Raw genomic sequence first — 22,871 nt, 5'->3', positions numbered from 1 at the left:
AGCTCTGTGAGTGGAGCCTGGCAGAATCTGCAGCTTAGTGGCTGGTTGGCAGCCCTAGTGGCATATTTATGAATATATGGAAGGGGAAACTTTGCATCATCACTAAGAGGAACTATTGCTACCTGTTGTGGTCAATGCAACATCTGAAAGGCCACCATTTCCCCATCCCTGATCCAAAAGTTCCCGGCTCCCTCAAATGACTCCACCCTTCCTTCCTTCCTTCCTTCCTTCCTTCCTTCCTTCCTTCCTTCCTTCCTTCCTTCCTGTCTCTTTTGCAAGGGACCTACCTCCAGCCCTCATGCTTCTTTCACATCTCTGTTTAAAACCCACTTTTTCCTTGATGCTTTTGGCTCTGTTCTTCGATCCACTAACCATATACCGTAACTATTTCTAGGTATATGCAACTGAAATATGCTTTCTCTGATTGCACTTGCCAGTATTTCCCTATTTCCCATATGTTGGATTTTAGATTGTAAGCCAATTGGGCAGGAACTTGCCCTCTGGCACTTCGTAAGCAACAATAATAACATGGTATATATTGTCAGTGCTCTCCCCCCCGGGGGGGGTAGTCAAGGGTACGCAGTACCAACACCTCTTTTTGTTGTTGTTAAAAAGTGTGGCACTTGCTGTAACAACTTCATTGTGAGTAAAAGAACCCCTAACCATTAGGTCCAGTTGTGACCGACTCTAGGGTTGCGGCACTCATCTTGCTTTACTGGCTGAGGGAGCCGGCGTACAGCTTCCGGGTCATGTGGCCAGCATGACTAAGCCGCTTCTGGCAAACCAGAGCAGCGCACGGAAATGCCGTTTACCTTCCCGCCGGAGCGGTACCTATTTATCTACTTGCACTTTGACGTGCTTTCGAACTGCTAGGTTGGCAGGAGCAGGGACTGAGCAACGGGAGCTCACCCCGTTGTGGGGATTCGAACCGCCGACCTTCTGATCGGCAAGTCCTAGGCTCTGTGGTTTAACCCACAGCGCCACCCGCGTCCCTATACATTGTGAGTACTGGCACCTAATTTTTCTAGAAAAAAGCTCTGTATATTGTACTCCGGGCTGCAGCTCCAGCCTGAATAATGGGCAGCTAAGACCTGGGTTGGGAGAAACCCAGTCTTTGGTCTGGATATGGTGAGTAGGCAGGGCTGGCCAAATACATTTTGACACCTGAGGCAAAGAACAAAATGGCTCCCCTCTCCCCTCCAGGGAAGAAAACATGAATGAAGATCTGCATCAGGAATGGGGGGGATAAATATCTACATGGGAATCTGCTGCCCCTGTGGCGCCTGCTGCCTGAGCTGGTTGCCTCAGCTTGCCTAATGGGTAGGCCAGCTCTGTAAGTAGGGATGGAATATTCTGAAAATCTCAGTGGTTCCTCCTGCAAACTCTGATCTGCTTTGGGACTTGTGTGTTGTTCAGAGACCCTTCTTCCCCTCCCCATGGTTCTACCCTTTTAGTGTTTCGCCCAACTCTCTCCCTTATAAACAGCTCAGCCTGTGGTCTGCTGTTGCCTGGCTCCCTGCAATTTGATTCTGCATCTGCCGGGCAAACATCAGCATGTGATTGTGAGCAGAGGAAGTTGGAGGATGTGAGCAATGGAGCAGTAAATTGTCTGCTGCTGTTCTGTGCAGTATAATAAGCACCTAGAACAGAGATTGCTTTATGGCAGCAACATCTGTTGCAAGCCATGTCTGCTTTGAGAGGGTGGGGGGTGGCAACCATTGGGCACTTTCAGGCAAACAAATTATCCACAAACAAACAAAAAAGGCATGTAATGGCTTTATTGGCTTTCCAGTCTCTTGGAAGTGTACAACCGCGTCATGCATGTGTTTGATGAAAATATCACAGATGAAGATCTCTTCCCATACATAGCAATAAGGGCAATTGCTGAACATATGCTATTGCTCTCTTCTTTCATCCTGACAACAGCAGTGAATGTGTATAACATACTTTCATCTATTGGCTAACACATTTATCCTGGTTAGGCAGTTAGAAAAGAACTCACAGAACTGAGTCGCAGAACATGAGTTTTACCTAATCCAGCATTTCAGTTTTCAGCACTAGTCGGCACAATACTCTCCAGGGTTACTTTTGCCTGGAATTTCAGGAGAAGACAGCTCTCATTTTGTCCCTGGCAATTCACCAACATCACCAAGATAATTTGCCACACCAAGTTCAGATACCTAGGGGTACAAATAACCAGAAACCTCAACAAACTATACCTCCACAGTTGCAACCCCTTGTGACGATAAATCAACAAAGACTTGAGGAGATGGAACAACACCAACTTCACCCTCTCAGATGAAATAGCCGTGATCAAAATGATCACCCCCCCAAAATTAACCTACCTATTCCAAGCCCTCCCAATCTGGATTCCCCAACTCTGTAAATAGCAGAAAAAATTATACTCTTTATCTTCTCATACACAAAAAGTAAGAATAAACCTCATTTTGTCCCTGGCCCCTTCCTTTAGACCCACAGCCTCTGATTCACCTCCTGGCTAATGCAGCGCCTGTTAACAAGCAGCTTGGTAGAATCTGCCCCTAGTCCACTCTGCTTTCCCACAGCCCCATAGATGTCCAAGCTGTTGGAAGGTAAAAAGGAAAGATCCGTCCAGCCTGTAAAAGACAGGAGCAGCCTGCACAAATTGTCCCCATGAATGATGGTTCAGAACATGATCTTCCCAATGCAATTTCATGGTGTTAGAAACTGTGTGATCCTCAACTGAGTAACTGCAAGGCAAAAGCACTCATTCAGCTTTAAGGAATGAATGAATGAATGAATTCCAACAAGTTTAAACCCTATATTTTTAAAATCCTCTGTTTCTTTTAGGTGTGTAATACTGTTGAGAATGGAGCTTTAAAGATTTCTGCATTGCAGGGCGTTGGACTAGATGACCCTTGTGGTCCCTCTCAGCTCTACAATTCTACGATTCTTTGGCACGAGTCTCTATATACACCATTTTGTTTATAAGCAAAAGCATCCAACAGGACTGTCATCTGGCTGCAGCCAACCTGTAACCTGCACCAGAATCATTATTAATTACATGTTGAACCTGTCCGTCCTTGAAGTAGCTCAGGGTAGTATAAAAGGTCCCTCAAATTTTATCAACTCAACAACCCTTTGAGGCAGGTTAAGCTGAGAGGTATTAACTGGCCCCAAGTTCACCTAGTGAACAACTGGCTGTGGGTGGTATTTGTGGGTGTCTCCCAGGTCATAGACACCCTGACAACTACACCACACCAGGAGTCAAGGCAACGCCTTCCCTCTCCCAAGTTTATCTATTACATCTGAATATAATTTTGTGCTGTCCACCAAACTGGACAAGTGGGGTTGTTATACTGTGTTGTACTATGGCGGATACCAGTGAGCATTCAGGACCATTCCTGACTTTCCCCTTTTGCACCTATGCATGTATTTAGACTGCCTATTAACCCCACCCTGCAGGCAATTCACAATGAGTTTAAAACAATAAAATACACACAGCAGTCAAAAAATGTTATGAAAGCAATAAAATAAGTTCAGATTTTGACATGAAAACTAACGTGAAGGACACAGTCATTCTAAAACAGCACTTAAAACCCAGCTAAAAATAATTTGCTCCGGGGACTAAAATACATTCCATTATCGAGGCACTACTGGTGTACAACTTGTGAGCTACCAAGCTAAATGCAGTCACATATCCGTATTCCCAGTTCAGGAAGGCTGAAGCTGTTGCTTCAGCAAATGAAGAAGCATATACTAGAAGGAAATGGGGGCTTCACCCCCTTCTGGCTCTCAGCCAGGCCCTGGGCAACTTCTTCCATGTGCTTCTGCATCCCCTTAAGTAGACTCAGATCCTGCTAGCTGAGCTCTATGGCAGCTTGCTGTTTCCTTGGCTCCTGGGTCTCTGGGAGAGATGAGGGGGAATCTGAGAACTAACCAGGATGCCAGACCTAGAGCAGGAGACCCTGGGTAACAGGGGCTGAACCCTTGGGGTTGATTTGGTGGGTTGCAAGATGTGCAGTCCTGGTCTAAGGTGTGGGGAAAGCCCTCCATTGTAAATCAGACTCTCTCACTGTTAAATTAAAATTGGATATCTCCTGCTCTCCACTTCCTCACGAGCTATTTTGGTGAATAAATCAATCCCTAATACAGAACTTCTATTTTAATAGCGAATTAGTGTCAGATTTGGGACTCCCGAGCCATCCAGCTTCACTGGGCAACTCAATAACCTCTCTTAGAGAATGTACACTCCATTTGTCAAACAAGCACAGAGATGGATTAGTTTGAGTGTTCGCTGACTACTTCACTTAATCTCTAATTGAGCTCTGTATCAACTAATTAAAACCACATTTTGTTGGAACCTGATGGGTTCTCTCTCTCTCTTAAACAAACCCTGTCCTTACAGTCCAAGGTTCTTATTACGCACTTGACTTGAGTCTTGCCTTTATCCTTCTCACATCTGGTGTCAGTAAAGAAAACCTTGTGAAAAATGTCACCCAGTCTCCTAGAACTTGCAGAAATACCATTGACTGGCCTGGAGGTTTGAGAGGAGGGGGTCCCAAGAATGACAGGCAGCACGGGTCTCTTACTCTTGCTACGCCAGTGTTCCAGGAAGTTTTATGGAAAGCAAGATGTGTTGCTGCCCCTGTGACGCCTCTGAGATGCACCTGGGATCATTCCTGGGAAGCCTGCCCCAAGTGCAGATGGCCCTCCCATTTGCCCGTTGGGGGCTCTTCCAGACTGCCACTATTTTTGGATGGGATTTGGTTACATACCGGCAAATTCAGGTTGCAGAGTTGATTTGGAGCTTTTAAAATGCAATAAGAAAAATGTGCTGGAAAGTCTGGGTAACATTTGCTTGGTGCAACATCATCTATGATACTGGGATTCTCCCTTTTCACTAGGTGGCTAGAAAAAATATTGATGGGGACTAGCATTAGTTCTTCACCGATGTGTGTGGCGGTTTGCATAGTGAGGTGGCTGTACAATTTGCCTCTCAGAAAGCTCCAGGATCCATCATTTGCCCAAACTGGCTGATATTTATGCCTGGCCATGTAGGTTCCCATTGCTTGTCATTTGGATGTTTCCAGGTAGTCCATGAATGAGATCAAGGTGACCCAGGGTGGGATCTTCCAAGCCAAATGCAACCAGACAGCTGTGTATGGAGGCCCAGTTTTAACTTCCTGGGGTTGTTCAGCACTAGACAGGTAACAAACAGTATGTATATTTGGCTCAGAGTGCTGCAGATGTGAAGGACTGGATTAGACTGAAAGTGGAGCTCCCCTGAATCATTGGCCAGTTTAAACAGTGACTCATTTCATCCTCTGCTTGCATGTGTGCCCATATAGCTCCTTGCTTGGAGCTATATTATTGATATATGTCAGCTGAGGATCTGACCCATTGTTCTTGCCCCAAAACATATATGCATATAATCACATGTCATTGCATAAGGAGAGTCTGTCCTGGAAGTAAAATCTGGTTTTAGGGGGAGCTATGTAGTCATTTCAGTGGGTAGGAACTTCATTTGTGTGCATTGGCTTTTGTACAAAGTCAATAGTACTTGAGTTAATGGTGTGACAAAACTGTATAATTTGGACACTTTCCCTCTTAAAAAATAATAGAAAGGAATATTGCTTTTCTCGTCCTTTTGCTTTTCTAGGCACAGGAATAAAAAAACTATGTTATGTACACAATCTAGCCAAATTGAAGTTGTAGACTGGAAAGGTGCAGGCATGTAGCTTTATCAAGCTGCCATGATTTGTCATGTCTAGCGATACATACAAAATAATAAGATCACGTGCCATGAATATATTTTCCTTATCTGTCAGAAAGGAATCAAAAGGGTCAATGCATTGTTACTCATTTTTTTATTCCTGCACTTGCATTGTCATTTTCTCACTGGTAGCTTTAGCAGGAATGGTTTAGACTTCCACATATTTCAGAGATGCACAATGTACTAAAATGGGGCAAGGGGAAAAGGAATCTCGTAGTCTAATGTTTTTGCATTGTACGTTAATCTGTGGGGTAGGTCTGGAGCCCAGACAGGTATAATTGTAGAATCTTGGCACTGGGCTTTTTAAAACTAGCTTCCAAAGAGTTGCCAACTGGGAAGAGCTCATCATATGACATAGGCCTTGTTTGTGCCAACTGTTAACTTCAGTTTCTCAAATGCTTAATGTGCTTTAAACTCTTCTGTTGACAATAGGATGACATTTCACATTTACACATTGTGAAAAAGAGGAATCATGGGATCACAGAATTGTAGAGTTGGGAGGAACCCAAGGGTCATCTAGTCCAATCCCTTGCAATGCAGGAATCTCAACAGGAGACATGTTACTATTTTGTTTAAATCATAGGGTGGGATTGTTGCATGCGCAGAACAAGGTATGCTTGTGCAATGGGACTTTCCCCCTCCCCCATGCACCCCCCCTATAAATCTGATTTGGAGGGTTGGAGAAAACCCCTAACATATTTAGGAGTGGACATAGGAAAGGGTGGAAAAGTCTCATTTTGAGAGCAGACCTTGTTCCTAATGTACATACTTCACTTAGCACTCTGTTGAATTCCACCTTTAGATTTGCATGAAATTTGCATGTGCTAATTTATGTGTATATATACAAATTTAGGAATCATTGCTATGATTTAAATAGAAATACAGTGCATCCCACCACCATGGGAGAATACTTTGACCAGGAGGCTTAGTCTGCAGTCCAGGTGATAACTTCATGGCCAACTTAAAGGCACCTGCTCTTCCTTCTTACGGTTTTTTTATCTTCGCACAGGAAGATGGGACAACTTCTTCAAACAGAATCCTGTCCTCTTGTGAGGGAGGGCACATGGCCACCCTAGATATCACTGAGACTGGAGTTTTAATTAGCAGCTGACACAAATTTATACCGGTACTTAGAAAAATATGGTCATGAGAGGGACCATAGCTTAGTTGCAGACTGCTTATTGTGCATGAAGGAGAACCAGGTTCAATTTCTGGCATCTGAACCAAAAGGGTCAAGGAGTAGGTGATGTAAAAAACTTTATTTGCGTGAAACTCTTCAGAGCTCCTGCCAGTTCAGATTCAGATTGTTTTATTTGTACCTAATCATCAGGCCACCACAATAGTAGGTTTATAACAGTATGAAAGTAGCACTATGTGACATCAAGAGAAGTTAGCTGAGACCGAAACGAACTACAACATAAACCAACTTAAAATGCTGAATTTCCCTGGCAGATCATAACATGCCCCTTCAAAAAAAGGAAAGATTGTTCCTCTTTTAACAAATATTAAAATGAAATATTAAAGCAGTAGAGTGGGTTGAGTTTAACTGAATCTGAAAGGTATGCAAATCAGAATAAAATTATGTAAGAACTTAATGAATCAAAGCGTAAAACAAACTTAGAATACTTAATCTCCCTGGCAAGACGCAGCAGTCATCCTGAAGAATTTTGTCCTCAAGTTGGTTATTGCAGATAGAAAATGTGTAGCCTTCACAGATTTATATTTTACCTTGGCCAACCAGTATATAGATTGCAAGCTCATGGTCAGACCTCTCCCTAAAATTTGTCCCAAGTATTGCTTCCTCAATGCATTATATACAAAGCATTATATAATGATATGTATAAGGACTTTCCTCCTGCGACTTTTTGCTCATGTTGGGAAGCCTCAGGCGGAGGAAGATCCCAATGTCCTCTACTAAAGGGACTGAGAAAGGGAGTTTGTTAAATGCTACACATGACATGAAAGACTTTACAGACCATCTGGATCTTCAGGGAAACATGTGGCCCCACTTCCTCCCAAAACAGCACAGAATTGATTGATTCTTTGGGGGGGGGGGAGGAAGGTCAATGCCAGTCACAGTAAAACAATATTGGGCTAGATCAACAAATATTCAGAACTAATATAAAGCATCTAACCCAAAGCAATCTTGGCCCCTGCACCATGGGTAGCTGGGTGTGCCTACATCACAGTAAAGACACATAAGAGCAGAAGAAAAGCCTTGGTGGATCAGGCCCAAGGCCCACCCAGTCCAGCATCCTGTGGCCAATCAGATCCCTTTGGGAAGCCCATAAATAGGACTTGAGAGCAGCAGCCCTCTCCACTCTTGTGGTTTCCAGCAACAAGCACCCAGATGCCCATGCCCTCCAACAGTGGCCGTAGGGGTGGTGGCCACTGGTAGCCTTATCCTCTTTTAAAGCCATCCAAGTTGGTGGCCATCACAGCCTCTTGTGGGAGCAAATTCCATAATTTAACTATTGACACGTAGATCCCATTGTGGGGTGGTATTCGAAGGGAAGGCTGAATAGGCAGCATAAACTAGTTCATCTTGCTTGAACCCAACACCTGCTCATAGATATCCCATGGTCACCTTATGCACAAGCAGATTAAATTTCACAGTTCCTAACTACACACTTGCTTGCTTGCTTCTAAAGCAAGGGGTTGGTGATGTATTCCTTCTTGTTTTAGTGAGAAGAATTGCTTTGCAGTTTACTTTGGCTTCATTCTGAATTCCTGCTAGTAATGAAATACTATAGTGGCTACTTGGTTGCTTTTCGTTCTGGACATGATTAAGGTGTTGTGTTCAGTAGTGAAGTGTCTATGACTATTCTTCTGTTTAAAAGCAAAAGAAAACCCCGATTTCCTCCTCCTCCCTCAAGAAAGTATTTATTTTGAGCAGCAGAAATTAAGTAGTCAAAAATTAGTCATAACAACTGTGCTGTGGGAACATTAATAAGGTGCAGATGAATAACTTTGTTGTTTGATATGGTACATCCCAGTTACAGAAGACGGTAGCTTCACAGTTGATTCATTTCCCAGAAATATACTCTGCAAGGTGTTGAGAGGTAATTGACCTCAGCTCCCATGTTTGCAAATTTTTTTTATTGTTTAATTTGGTGTGTGATTTTGTCCAAGGAGCTAAAAATGTTTGAATTATGAAAAGATTATGGAAAGATACAAGGACTGTAAAAGGCCCTTGCATTTACTGATGAACAAATGAACAAACATCAAAAATTGTATACCATATAGAAGTGCCTTTTTCTCCTTAAAAATATATGTTTAGGAGTACTCTCATTAAACGTCTGAGACTCAGTAAACACTGCGACGGGAAATGAGGCCTCCATCAGGGGTAGCAACAGAACTGACGATTCACCGTGCTAGAGAAGAAACTATATATATATATTTAAAAATGTTTCTTCTCCCGTTAGCTTCACAAAATGTTTAGGGGTATGCGTACCCCTGCGTCCCCCCAGGGGAAAAAACACCGCCACATAGAGTAATGAATTCACTGTTGCCTACATTGAGTAATGAATTCACTGTTGCCTACATTGAGTCCTTGGAATGCATCAGTCAAATAAACATACACACATTATTGAAAGAGGCAGTGCATACAGGACATTGTAAAACACAATATATGAACATACTGAGGCGGGCCACTTGCCCATCTAGCCTTAGGCTTTGTGTATGCAAAACATGTGCTCTACCAATGAGCCGTGGCCCCATGGCAAAGAAGATGGCGACAATACTGAGCTTTCCCCCCTATAAAGTCTCAATTCTTTTAATTATTTTACCCATTTAAATGAGCAACACTAATGCAGATTTGCTTGGCTTTACATAAGATGCAAGGCAGTTCAGGAAGTAACATTATTTAGAGGATATTTTCAAGGTGAAGGACAGGTAGTAATGATGCAGTGGACTTGCGTTTTGGATTTGAATATGGTAGATCTGTGTTGAAAATCCCTTCTCAGCCATGTAGCTGGCCTTAGACATGACAACAGCTCTAGCCTGATTTTTTCACCCAGTGGAGACATTTTTGTACAACATACAGAATTATATGATCTGTGTTTTTTTCTTAAAAAAAAAAAAGATATCCAGAAGGTGATGCAGATCAAATTCTCAAAGCAAGTGCAGGAAGGATGAAGGGAGAGAACAGCTTTCTTTGACTCTTCGCGTTATTACAGTCATAAATAAAGGCCTGCAAGCTAAAACACCATCCAAGTATCAGAGAGCTGAGAAGTCCTTGGTCAGGGGCACAATCAGGGCAGCTAAGCCCTGCATTTGTATTCATTTTTAGGTTTATGAAAATGTACTCATCCTTATTTATCCAGGGACTGTATAGGTAACTTGGGGGTGGAGCAAATGATTAAAATTATGAAGGCAAGCTCCTACAAACAAACATTTTAAGTCCTAAAATTATTCCATTTTGCAGAAGCATCAGAACTAACACACAATCAAATAGTATACTCTAGTAAATGGGAGACCAGATACCACTGCCTAACTTATTTGAGCAGCAGTTTTTCTCTCAAAAGAGAATGATGTTTGGCAAACATGGGCAATTAAAGATGTCTATAGTGGTAATTCTGCTATTTTTTCAAAAGAATCTTGTTTTATAGCTATGGGAGAAATCAGTCTTGCATTTTGAGTAATGGGTTGCAATAAGAATCTATGTCATGCATATTCTCTTTGCTCTCCTCTGCTCCTGGCTGCCATTATAGGATGTTGTAGTGAGGATGGAATACTGTTTTCTAATCAGTGCCCCAAAGATGATATATGTCTGGTATTTTGACTCAGTTTTTAGTTGCCAGAGGCAACCAGGGGAGCCACTGCTACAAAGCCGATCGATATTGTAGGTTTTCTGCCTTCTGTTCTGAAGATGGCAAGAGACAGTTTGAACAAATAATGTAAACTGATATTTGGGCAAGCAAAGATTTACTGGGCCCTGTGATAAAACAGCAGCTCAGTCCTAGGATTTGCTGCACATGCATGCTAGCGATTTAGGAAAAGAAGTCCCAACAGCCACTCCAATGCAAATGCTAAAGCTTGGAGTGTAAGGCACTCCTGTGACAAGGGCACAGGAGCAAATGGAAATTGTTAAAGGTCAAAGTGAGCAAACACACAGCAAGAAGCTAAGGGTCATAATGAAGAATATATTTCTCAACTCTGAATGGAATGTTGATCTTTAAGGGAGTGCGGAACACTGTAACGTGCAAAATTAGTCTCGAAAAAATGCTCCCAAGACTGAATTTTGTTGGTTTACGTATGCTCAATTACTGGAACCTTACAACAGTGCAATACTTTTTTTTTAGCCAGTCCCCTGCCCCTTAATCCATTTCCAGCTTTACTTCCTCATTCATCTCAACTGCAAGGTCATTCAGTTGTGTGAAAATGTTGAACGCCTGCCATTTTGACACGCTGAATGCCAGTTCATACAGTGGGTTGCCAGTTTGCGGTGAGCCACTCATGTAGCTGGAATTGTGTGGGGAAACATCACTGCAGATGTAGCCAGGACACAGCTATAAAGTCGCAGCAATTCTTGCTCCATGTAAGGAGCTGACCCGATATAGCTAATATTGTCAATGAATCTTAAGGCAATGAAGTATCAACTTGTCAAATGGATTATTTTGAAATGCACCACCAGTTCTTATTGAAATCACTGGGGGGGGGGAGCATTGGAATACACATAGTGGTTTTTGAAATTCTGGTGTGAGATGTGTCCAGCTTCAACTTCATAGAATCCTCTTCAGCTCCACCTCCATATGACTTTTCGTCTCTGTCTCTCTCTGTGTGTGTCTCCATGGACATTACCCAAATGCACCATGTTTTTCTTTGCTGAGTCAAGACTTTTTCTCGGTTTTGTTTTTTGTTTATGCTAAAGAGAAGAGTTAAATAGCTGGTAGGAGAAGCACTGCACCAGCATCTGTTGAATTTTATATAAAGAGCGACTTAAATATTTAATGCATCAAATTACATTTGACAACACCTTCTCCTTGGTTTTGTGCAGATGTGTTTTGCCAGCATATTTGTCTTGCTGTGTAATTAGACAGAGGGAGGGACAGTATGTTTTGTTGAGTGTAAAGTGTTCCTCCCTAGTTTGGAGAATTTTAACTTGGATGGCGATGATAATGATGGTATAGAAGTGGTAAATTGCCTTACTTCCAGAATGCAGTATTTTCAAAAAGATTCATTTTATTTTTTAAAAAAAACAACAACCCATGAACCTAACCACTGAAAATGCAAATATTTGCAAAGAATTGGAAGGAGGAAGTGGGGTGGAAGAGAGAAGAGACCAACCTTTTTTCTTGGCTAGAAATCTCAAATATCTTAACCCTGGCATATATAATTTGCTTACTGATTCTTTACATTACATGTGGAAACTGTATTTCACTTGATCCTGGGCCAGTTTCTAGTGCACCCATCACCTGCCTGGTCCCCTTCCTCAAGTTTTAGACTACAACTCCCATCATCCCAGCTAGTACAGTAGCCCAAACCAAAACTACTAACAGTGTTAGTAGTCTGCTAACATTGGCTGGGGTAGTAAACACATTCTAATGACAATATTCAATGCATTTCTGAGTCTCTTTATACCGCAGCTGTTCTTTTTGTTTCTAGAAAGAAAATGTAAGTAGTAACTTTGTACAAATTACAATTAGTGACAGTGTCCTAGAAGGACCACCCTGCAGGTCTTATTGTGCATGAATTGAACATTGAAAAGTGTTCCAGGAGTAAGTTTCTTGCTCCATAGAATTGGGTGAAGGCAAGTGGAGCATTCTAAAGCTGACATTCTAGTAATGAATACTGGACTAGGGGAATGGTCAGACACTGAGAGGCATTTCTGAATCAAGCGTGCATTATCAGGGTAACTTAGAATATATTTATGATGTCTTTAAGTAAGCTTTTAACATTATGACACATAGGTGAACCATGGGGTTGCTGGTGGTGTGTTTTGCAGTAGTCCATTGCTGTCAGTCCACACCTAACCTCTAGAGCCTGTTTGAAGCACTTCTGTATATCCGGATCAAATGCATCCATATGAATCTAGCTACAGGATGAAAACGTCTCTCTTGATTTGTCAGCTTGATAGCTTGATAGCTCTGTACAAGCTTGGCATCAACATTTCTTAACAATGAACCCACTCTGTTTTCATTCCACTGCTAAACTGGGAAACAATGTCAGGTGTCAAGCTTTCACTCACATTTCCCCTTGAATTATGTCAGTTGGGTGTCCTGGGATTCTCAACTTGCCAACATTTGGATGTTCAGGAGAGGGCTATGCAGGAAAAGTTTTACGCCATAATCTTCTCAATGTACTGCAGGGTGGTTGCCGCAGATAATCCAAAGCACATTGAATTCTAAACCCCTGGGAAACAGTGTTCATTTGTTTTTAAAGACTGACCAGGTCCCTGGCTAAGATGCTTGTAATTACATTTCAACAGAGATGAAGACAAGCTGGATGAAAGAGTTATGGGGAGAATATGCACAAAAGGCATTAGGCCCCTAAGGCTTAGACTCAGCGGCGGGCGGCGGGGGGTGGTGGTTGATGACTAAAGGCACATTCCAACCTTACCCTGCTGGTGGGGTTTTGCAGAGCCATGGCTGGATCCTCAGCCCAGCCACTCATGGTAGCCATGGGGGTGTGGGTGTGGAAAGGAAACTTTATTATTGTGTCAGCTCCAGGCTAGCCTAGTAAATAGCTTTGGATCAGGCCCCAATGCTGTTGTACAATCACTTTGGATCCAGTGGATCCCAGGCCAGCTCTGACCTGCTGCCCTCCTTGGCACCCCCCATTTCAGGACTAGCACCAGCAGCCCTCCTGCTTGCAAGTTTGGTAACTGGCAGGTGGCAGCGTTGAGCAGATGGACACCATAACTCAAACCACATATCCCAAAGCCCAATGTAAGGAGGTTGGAGGGGCTGGATTGCTCTGTAAGGAACTGAGCCAGAGCCTTGACATAAAAGGTGAGTTTTGAGGAGGGATCTGAAGCAACAGGTGGAGGCAACACCACCGTGTTTTGGAAATAATTGCAAGGTGTAGGAGGCAGCATCATGGGCAGGGCATTTTGGAATTCAAGGGCAAATAGATGTCATGAGGAGTTTTAAAGGTAAAGTATATGTGGGTGCTGCTGTGGTCTAAACCACTGAGCCTCTTGGGCTTGCCAATTTGAAGGTTGGCAGTTCGAATCCCTGCGACGGGGTGAGCTCCCGTTGCTTGGTCCCACCTAGGTGGGCTCCTGCCCACCTAGCAGTTCGAAAGCATGTCAAAGTGCAAGCAGATAAATAGGTACCGCTCTGGCAGGAAGGTAAACGGCATCTCCGTGTGCTGCTCTGGTTCACCAGAAGTGGCTTAGTTATGCTGGCCACATGGCCCAGAAAAACTGTCTGCGGACAAACGTCGGCTCCCTTGGCCAGTAAAGCGAGATGAGCGCTGCAACCCCAGAGTCATCCGCGACTGGACCTAATGGTCAGGGGTACCTTTACTTTTTTATATTTGGTTTGTGCTCTCAATAGCGACCATGACACCAGTGATGATGTATGAATGGATCTCCTAGTTATGCCCACCTTGAAATTGGTCCTCCACTCACTTTCACACTTACCTGCTCTGATCCATAGGCCACAGTTCATTTAAACCCCAGCTGGAAGTTCATAACTAGCTCTGTTCATTCCCACTTCTAGCCCTCACTTACTTCTTATAGTTCAGGACCAGAATTTATAGATTTGGGATTTGGGCTCTCTGTGTAAACATTTGCCATATGCAGTCCAGTGATGCAGGCTGTGATGTATTATTTCCTAACCAAGAAGTGAAAGAATTTGGTATCCAATGAATGACAACGTGCGGTTTAAGAGTTCAACTCACACAAGACATCGCACGAGGTGGGTGAAGGAGAAGGACTGAACGAGGAAACTTTCCCATCGCAGAAATGAAAGAGGTTGACAGGGTTCAGTTTGCAGGACATTCCTGGCTTCTCGGTTTGACAGCTGTGTCCCCAGGCTCCCAGTGAGACAGCAAAAACTCCCAATATAGTAACCCTTGTCAATTTAAATACAGCACCAGGATGTTTTGTATTCCTGTTCAGCATCCGGACACAGCAGCTGACACCATGCATTTGGCTGTATAGATCTGATGTTCTGTGCCTTACAAATACAGAGCCTTTAATAGGAAGCTGGATGTTCAGCACTCATGAATAAATCTGGGCTCCTTTTCGGATTTGCACACATGGTGAATGAGTCTCTGATTATAATCAGAGGCATACAGAAGATTTCCCCCCCCCTCCTGTGGCTCACTTTATAACTAAAGCAACATGGGGGGTTAAAAATGCAGAGCTAGGCAGATAGCAGTGCTTATAGTTGGCATTTTGGAGGCAAGTGAGGGAGTGATTGAAAAGGCAGGAAGCTGTGACTCGCCTGAGAGCAGCTGGTTTGGTCTTCGCTCAGGCAACAAGTGGCAGAGACTGTGGAGCCAATAGTCAGTAGCTTTATAGGACCAAGTGGATCCCCAATGGCCCTGGCTGTCATTTGTTACTGAGCTGTTTGCTGATCTGTGCCAGCTGTGTTGAACTGCAATAGGGAATAGGCAAGAAGCTTCTAACAAGCGGTCACAGTGGCAATGGGAGTGAGGTGTCTGGGTTCTGTTAGAGAGTCTGGTGCAAAGTCCCTTTGGATATGGTTCACTCTCTTTATTTCCATATAATTTTGTGCAATGACCCTTTCCCTTACAGATTATTTAAATGTTTCTTTTGCTTTCATAAAGGTTTGCCACGTTTCTTGGGGCTCTGACAGACAACTTACTCATTGATGATTCGTCCTGACTTGCTTGCACAAACCTTAGGTGGAGCATAGATTGTATCCAGGCTTCATTGTGCATTTGCTTCTGATTGGTTTCTGGGGTGTTTATGCAGACAGCAATGGAAATTCATCCTGATTTGCTTGTGGGCTATTTATGCATTGATCGTCCTGTTAAAAGGTTGTTCGCTCCACAATTTTCAAGACATTTTCCCTATCATTTTATTAACTGCAAAAAGTCTTTTTCCTTTTAAAAAGTGGATTTGTTGTACTAGGGCAACAGAGTACTTTAGTCCACTTTACTCTGGGTATCACCCACCCTCAGAAAAGCAGGATGCAGGACTCCACATGTAGCTAATGGCCACCGGAGAAGCTAAAAGAGAGAAGACAATGCATTTTATTGTGGATTTTAACCCATCACAGCAAATAGGAATAAGTCCCCCTCCCAACTTTCTGGCAACCAAACAACCTTTCCTTGGCAAATTAGGGGAGAAAAGTTAGGTCCAACTGTACTGTAATTGATCCCTATGGGGAAATGTATCATTAAGCTGTATTCCTGCTAGAAACATTTCATCTGCTGCTAAATGTTTAATTCTAGGAGAAAGCAGCAGTCCGTATGAAAACACACTAGGAACTCTTAGATGCTTTTAAATCACAGTTAATGGCAACATCTTAAAAAACAGTTTACGCTTTATAACATGAGAAAGCAGCGCTGTGGGTACTGGAGATTTGAATAAATCAGGACCAATTAAAATGGGGGGTTGAGGAAGCCTGTGGAGTGATCTTCACTTCAGGCACTGCGGTAGCTCAGCTTTAGTCCTTCATGCCATCACCATGCTCCAAATAATAAGAAAAAGCAAAGCAAAGCTAAAATACGGTAGACACCAGGAATTAGGGAATCTCAATCCAGGGGGAGTTTCTATAATTAGAACTAAGAAGGCTGCCCCCCATCACAAAACACTGGCTCAGTTCAAACATCAGGCCAAGCCACGGTTTGTACTAACTATAGTTTAGAACTTGAACCAGGCTTCGCGATTCCTGATGTTGTATATTAAAAAAATATATCAGTGTTTAGAGCTGCTCTGGGTTTTTTATTTTCTGTCCTCTGAGCTTTTACATTTGCAAGCTTGTTTGTATCTCAAAAGTGAAGCTGGCTCTGGAGGCTGAATAATAGGCATAATTATGATTTGTTTATCAAGGGATCGCATCAAACCATAACTAGTACAAACCAAGGTTGCAAACAAACTTCAAAGCATGGTTTGTCAGTCTGCTTTGCCAGGCAATCACAAACCATATTGGGACTACCAAATTATAGTTAACTTTCCTTAACTATTGCTGAGTATGATGTCTGAATTGAGCCACAGTTTTGCTAATGTGCTCTTATAGCTCAACCCCAGTGGCGTAGCGTGGGGGGTGCAGGGGGGGCCGGCCGCACCGGGTGCAACATCTGGTGGTTATGGTTAGGGTGTGCAAATCCACGGGTTAGGGGGCGCAAATTACTTGCCTTGCCCTGGGTGCTGACAACCCACGCTACGCCACTGCTCAACCCTGCTTTGATAAAACTAGGGACCCTTCTGTTAACTCAGTGTTTCCCAAACTTTGGTCTCTAGCTGTTTTTGGACTACAACTCCCATTATCCCTGGCGTGCAGGACCATTGGTCAGGGATGATGGGAAGTGTAGTTCAAAAACAGCTGGAGTCCCAAGTTTGGAAAACACAGTGTCAACTGTTCATATAAATTACCTAGCATTCATGCTGTAGAACAAAGCAAAATCATCCAACTTTCGGTATAGTTTTGACTGTTAGCTTGTTCCCAGGTTGGTAAATATACTATTTGTATATTTAGTTTGGAAAGGATTGTTTTCTATAGTAAATAAACTATTTGAGAGAAAGCTGGACATTTACTTTTACAAAGCAGGCCCACCAAATTGGGATGCTAATTTTGCATTCAGAATCAATTATAGCTTGCAGTCCAGCAAAAAGTGCTGCCTAGTCATCTCTAGTCATTTTTAATGGGCCTGTGACTGACTCCAGTGCTTAATGGTGTGTGCTCATAGATTTCAGTGTCAAAGTCACAGCCAAGGAGGGCTGCCCTTGCTTGTCCAGAGGAAAACCATGCAAATGCAACTATAGGTAGGTTACTGGAAGTTGTTTACTTTCTGATTTGATAGAGGTGGGAATGCTGTATATTTTTTGGGGGGAAACTACTACTGAAAATCGTAGCTTATTACCAGTAAAAGAATGTCACAGTTGCATGAATTTGATGTCCACAAATATGATGTGAAGCTTATTCCACTGCCATCCAATGCAGTATTCTCCCCCCTCCTGCAAGTAGTATAGTCTAGGCAGTGACCTCTAGAAATCCACATATGGGTATAAGATTGCTACTGCTTACCTTGGAAAATGATGGCCAGTCTTGCCTTTCATTACACTTAGGAGACAAAATGAGAAAAATTACATTAGCCATCTTCAAATATTTGAATGATTGTCACACAGATGTTGGAGCAGCTTTGTTTTCTTTTTCTCCAGAAGGGAAAAGGCCTGACGCAATGGGTTCAAATCTCATGGAGAAAGGGTTTTAAACTAAACATTGGAAAGAAATTTCTGGCAAGTTGTTTGACAGTGGAAGTGATGGGCTCTTCTTCATTAGACAGTTTTAGCAGAGTTTGGATGGTGGATTTCCTACATTGACAGAGGGGGTTGGACTTACCTTTGAGGTACCTTCCAACTCTATGATACTATTGAAATGTCAAATGACTTGTTGTCGTATATAATCTCTGGTATCTAGTTAGCCAGTGAAGCCTTCTAATCATTATAGCCCCTTATCAGTTTATCGAACAAATACTCACGGCCACATTTAACCTCATCTGATCTTTGGACTGGCTGTCTCCTCTTTGAGCTCACACACAGCACTTGACTTTTGAAGTGCTGTGTTTTCTGGAGTGACCTGGAAAATTAGTAGTGAGAAATCGGGTATATGCATGGGTGAAAGGGAAGAAGCCCCTTTCAACATGCCCAGGAAGATCGACCCCCACCTGATAACTAGAAATGGACTGGTCAAGCCTAGCGATTCTGTGCCCCTTGTGGCTAAATGATCCCGGTAAATGTAAACACTGGACATTTAGTAGCAAGGAGAATTTGTTCCACATGATGAACAAAGCAAAGAGTTTGCATGCAAAATACATCTAAAGAAATAGGTTGAGGTTTTTTCAGGAGAAGCAGAGGACTTTCAGTAATAGAGGTAGTCCTATCACTGCCACTACTAAGTTTATAGGAAAGAAGTAATGGTGAACAAAGCTGCAGGACGTGATTATCCATTCGGACCTTCTTTATGTTCCTTGACATCCACAGCCTATGTAGAGCTACTGTGGTATCATCATCATCATTAGTCATTGTTGTTGTTCTTGTTGCTGCGGCTGCTGCTTTGTACTTTTCTTGGGTGGTCTACATACATTATTCCAGTTGGCTTTTTGACACTGCCTGCAAGGTTGGCCAGTATTAAAATCCCTACATAGGGAGGAAGGAGGTCAGGCCAAGAGAACAGTGGCTTGCCTTACGTTACCTAGTGATCTCTAAAACTCATGTGATTAAGAGACGGAGGTGTCCTTTCATACAGTAAGACTTTTTGTATGATATGACACTTCTTCTCTTAATCACTCAGTACAGTCACACTAACATTTTGAATCCTAATGCTTAGGACAGAGCAGGTTTACTTCTCTACTAGAATAATATCGTAGAAGCCATTTCTTTACAGAGACCTTGGCCAGTAAATAACTGGGGTTCTTTCCAAAAGGGTAAGAACTAGTAAATAATAGCTATGATGGGATGGCCCTTTTTATCTCAATGGATGGTTGAATTAGATTAGAATGAGCATTACACTGTCACAAAACTTAGCATACTAGATATTTAATGAGCTTAGACAAGGTTTTTATTAGTGGCAGGTGAGCTCTGCTTGGCTTGATTGTGGCACTGATTGTGTATGAAAGCTTTCTCGGACTATGTTCAGAGAAAAGGCTAATCTATTTCTGGGAGTTATCTCCCAGCTTATAATGTAGGTTCATGTGTACTGCTGCTGCATGTATGTATTTTACCAATTCTCTCTCTTTTTTTTTAAAGTAATATTTATTAAAGTTTTAAAGGTTACAAAAAGAAAAGAGAGAAAACACCAAATTAAGCAAAAACAAGACAACACATCACAATAAGGAAAAAGAAAAAATAGAAAAAATAGAAAAAACAATTAAAAAACACAGCGAACCTTCCCATAACTTATCTTTCATTTGCTTGCTTCCTTGACCTCCTCACACCTCCCTTTTTTGTATTCTAGTTCAGTTAGCTATTTCAGCAAATCCTTTCCATCTTTCCCAGTTTTTGTCCTATAATTTATCTTAATATAATGTAACTTTACTTTCCCTCTTTTCACCAATTAACAGTCTATTTTTACTTAATCCTTTATAACATTTCTGCTAAAGCCACATAACTTCATTCCAACATCCTTCTAACATTCCTTAATTTTACAATGTTTCTGTAAATAAACTTTAAATTTCTTCCAATCTTCTTCCACCGACTCTTCTCCCTGGTCTCGGATTCTGCCAGTCATTTCCGCGTATTATACCAATTCTCAGCACCAGTTCTGCTGAAGAGTTGCTTGGAAATTCAGCAGCCCACCTCCCTCCTCTCCAGAGCAGAAACTTATGTACCTTCCTCACATTTGACTACAAGAAGGGTGTCTGTTTGTTACAGTTCTGGTACTGTGTGTTGCTGTCGCCAACCTGGTTGAAGCCAAATATTATTGGATTGCAGCTCTCATCATCTCTGACCATTGACCATGTTTACTGAGGCTGATGGGAGCAGGGGTGCCAACTTGAATAAAATATTTGAGAGGGGGCTAGGTAAGCCCTGCTCTACATAATCAGTAACATGCCCATTTGAACGACAATGCTCATCAACTTGGGGGGCAGCTCCCTCCAATATTTTATTGGGGGGGTGAAGGGACCTTGGCCCCTAGGAGTGCCTCCTATGGAAGGGAGTTGGTGTATGTTAGCACCAGATTGTGGAAGGCTGTCATAGGAAATGAATAAGATATTTATTTTACCAGCAACAATGAGTAGGAATTTTTATGTATTAAATTGTAAGCTATCTTATGCTTCTTTCAGTATTCTAGGAACACAGAAAGCTGACTGATACTGAGTCATACCACTGGTCCATTCACCTAAGTGGCTGACACACTCTGTATGCAGCCTACACACTTCTCTCTCTCTCTGGTCCCAGAGAGGGTTTTGTACTTCAAAGTCCTTGCTGAACCAAAATTCATAAGCAAGTTGCAATTCCAGTTGCTCTCAGTCCTGCAACTGACAGAGTAGTCTGAGTTTTGAAGTCTGGCAGCTCCCCTGCTTCTTCTCAGGTGATCTCTTCAGAAAAATCTGCATATGAATCCGTAGCTCCAACAGCTAGTCTTCAACAATTCCTGTATTCTCCTACCATGACCCACACTGTACGATGTCGCTTGAGCTTTTTTATACACAAAGCTACTTGTCAAATCTGCCCAGTAACGTAGATAAGAAAGCCACCAGATTCAGCCAGGTGCATTGTGGGGCATGAGTCAGCATTACCAACCAATGAGGAATTAACCCAATTACCGCTTTCCTTAACGCACACGAGGTTTTGCTCTGTCATTGAGCTACGGCCGTTCCCATCTCTATGCCCTTTCTCCTAAAAAGATTTGTGTTTGAGGTATTGGAAATAATATGCACATTTATTTAAGTTCAGTCGATTCATGGTTGACTACTCACCTGTCTCTTAACCAATTAAGCAACAGAAGTCTCTTTCATCTGTTGATAGACTTGTTGTTAGTAAAGATGCACTGAATTTGCCCCCAAATACAGCTAAGGCTTATTAACAGTGACAAGAACTCAACATGCATTAAGAACCAAACTTGCCAAGGAGCATATCCATCCATCTTCCTGAGCACCGAAGAGGAGTGATAGATAAACAGCATGGCTTTTGCATGAGGCTCCTCAATCTGCTGAGCTCTGTGTTTTGGATTAGATGTGTTGCTTACCGGCACTGTTTATCTTGCTCAGGTACTTTCCTAAGTGAAGGTGGCATTTGCATTAGATGAAGGTCATTGCTGGGTATAAAACGTGATTACTTGTCTGCTCTAATCCACAGGCAGGTAATGCTTTTAACTCTGGCTCTTTAAGGGGCTTTCCTGCTCTCAAGATATCTAGGTCAAGATCTATTTATAAAAGCTGCCACAAAGACATTGGGGGTTTCTAGCCAGAAAGGGTAGTTGTGATTGAAGAGACAGGCTGGCTCTTTGTTTATTTGCCATGCAGCGAATTTGATTTTAAAGGGGCATGGCTGATGGCATTTCTTCAAAAACCTTTGCCTTTTAAAGGAATAATTTCATAGAGTTCCTTGTTTAGCTTTTATAAATCTCGGTAGGAGGCGGTGGAAGAGAGGGTTTAAAGTCTAAGCTTTAAAACATTCACCATTTGTAATGTAGTCTTGGCTTGTTTGTTTGTGCACTGCTATGCAAGTCCATGATAACAGCTGGCACACTCCCCATTTACTTCATTGCCACCATGAAATTTCACAAATGAGGTAGGGAATATTGGGAGAGGGTTGAGAAGGAAGGGGTGGGGAGATCTTACTTCCCACCACCATGGTGGCGATTAAAGGGGGTGATGGTAAGAAAACCATCCTGCCCAGTCCAGAGTTCCCAGCGTTCTTGTACAATATGCTTGTTTTTGGAAACGGATGGCTCCTGAACTGGACAATTGGTTAATATAAGCAGGCTGTCTTTTCCTGCAGTGGATCAATGGGAATCTTTGGTTTTTGACTGCATAAAAATCTGCCACTAAACGTGTTTGCTAATCTGGGGCTCATAATCCATGGCACATCTGGGGTTGCGATGGAATTTAGGTGCTGCATTCAAACCCTGTCTCCACAAAAGCTGGAATCCTAAGCACACCCATTAAAAAGTGAGTCACACTGAACCTCAATAGGGGTTGAAGGAAACATATGTAGGACCTGGCTATAGATTGATAGCATGGCTTGTCCCAATATTGAAGAAATTTCTAGCACTAATATATCTGGAAAAGGAAATCTGTGGCTCCCACACACTGGCAAGTTATAATGGGGGGGGGTGTCCATGGAACAGGGTCATGGGGAGGTGGTTCCACAGAGCTGTGGTCATGCATACTGATAAGCCCACACTAATGAATAATGCTTCTGTGTTCTGCACTTTCTTTGATTTTAAATTTTATTTTATAATATATTAACTTCTCACTGTAAGCTTCCCAGAGAGCAACATATAATTGTTTTAAACAAATAAGTAATGCC

At 42.5% G+C, this 22,871-nt stretch overlaps 1 protein-coding gene across 19 annotated transcripts in view; it reads left to right on the top strand.

Annotated features, from left to right (window-relative positions):
• KCNMA1 (potassium calcium-activated channel subfamily M alpha 1) overlaps positions 1-22,871 on the top strand; it is a 536,674-nt gene that overhangs the window by 188,049 nt on the left and 325,754 nt on the right. The window lies entirely within an intron of this gene.

The sequence above is a fragment of the Podarcis raffonei genome, chromosome 5, assembly GCF_027172205.1.
Source record: "Podarcis raffonei isolate rPodRaf1 chromosome 5, rPodRaf1.pri, whole genome shotgun sequence".
Classification (NCBI taxonomy): domain Eukaryota; kingdom Metazoa; phylum Chordata; class Lepidosauria; order Squamata; family Lacertidae; genus Podarcis; species Podarcis raffonei.
This window is presented reverse-complemented; position numbering and strand designations above follow the sequence as displayed.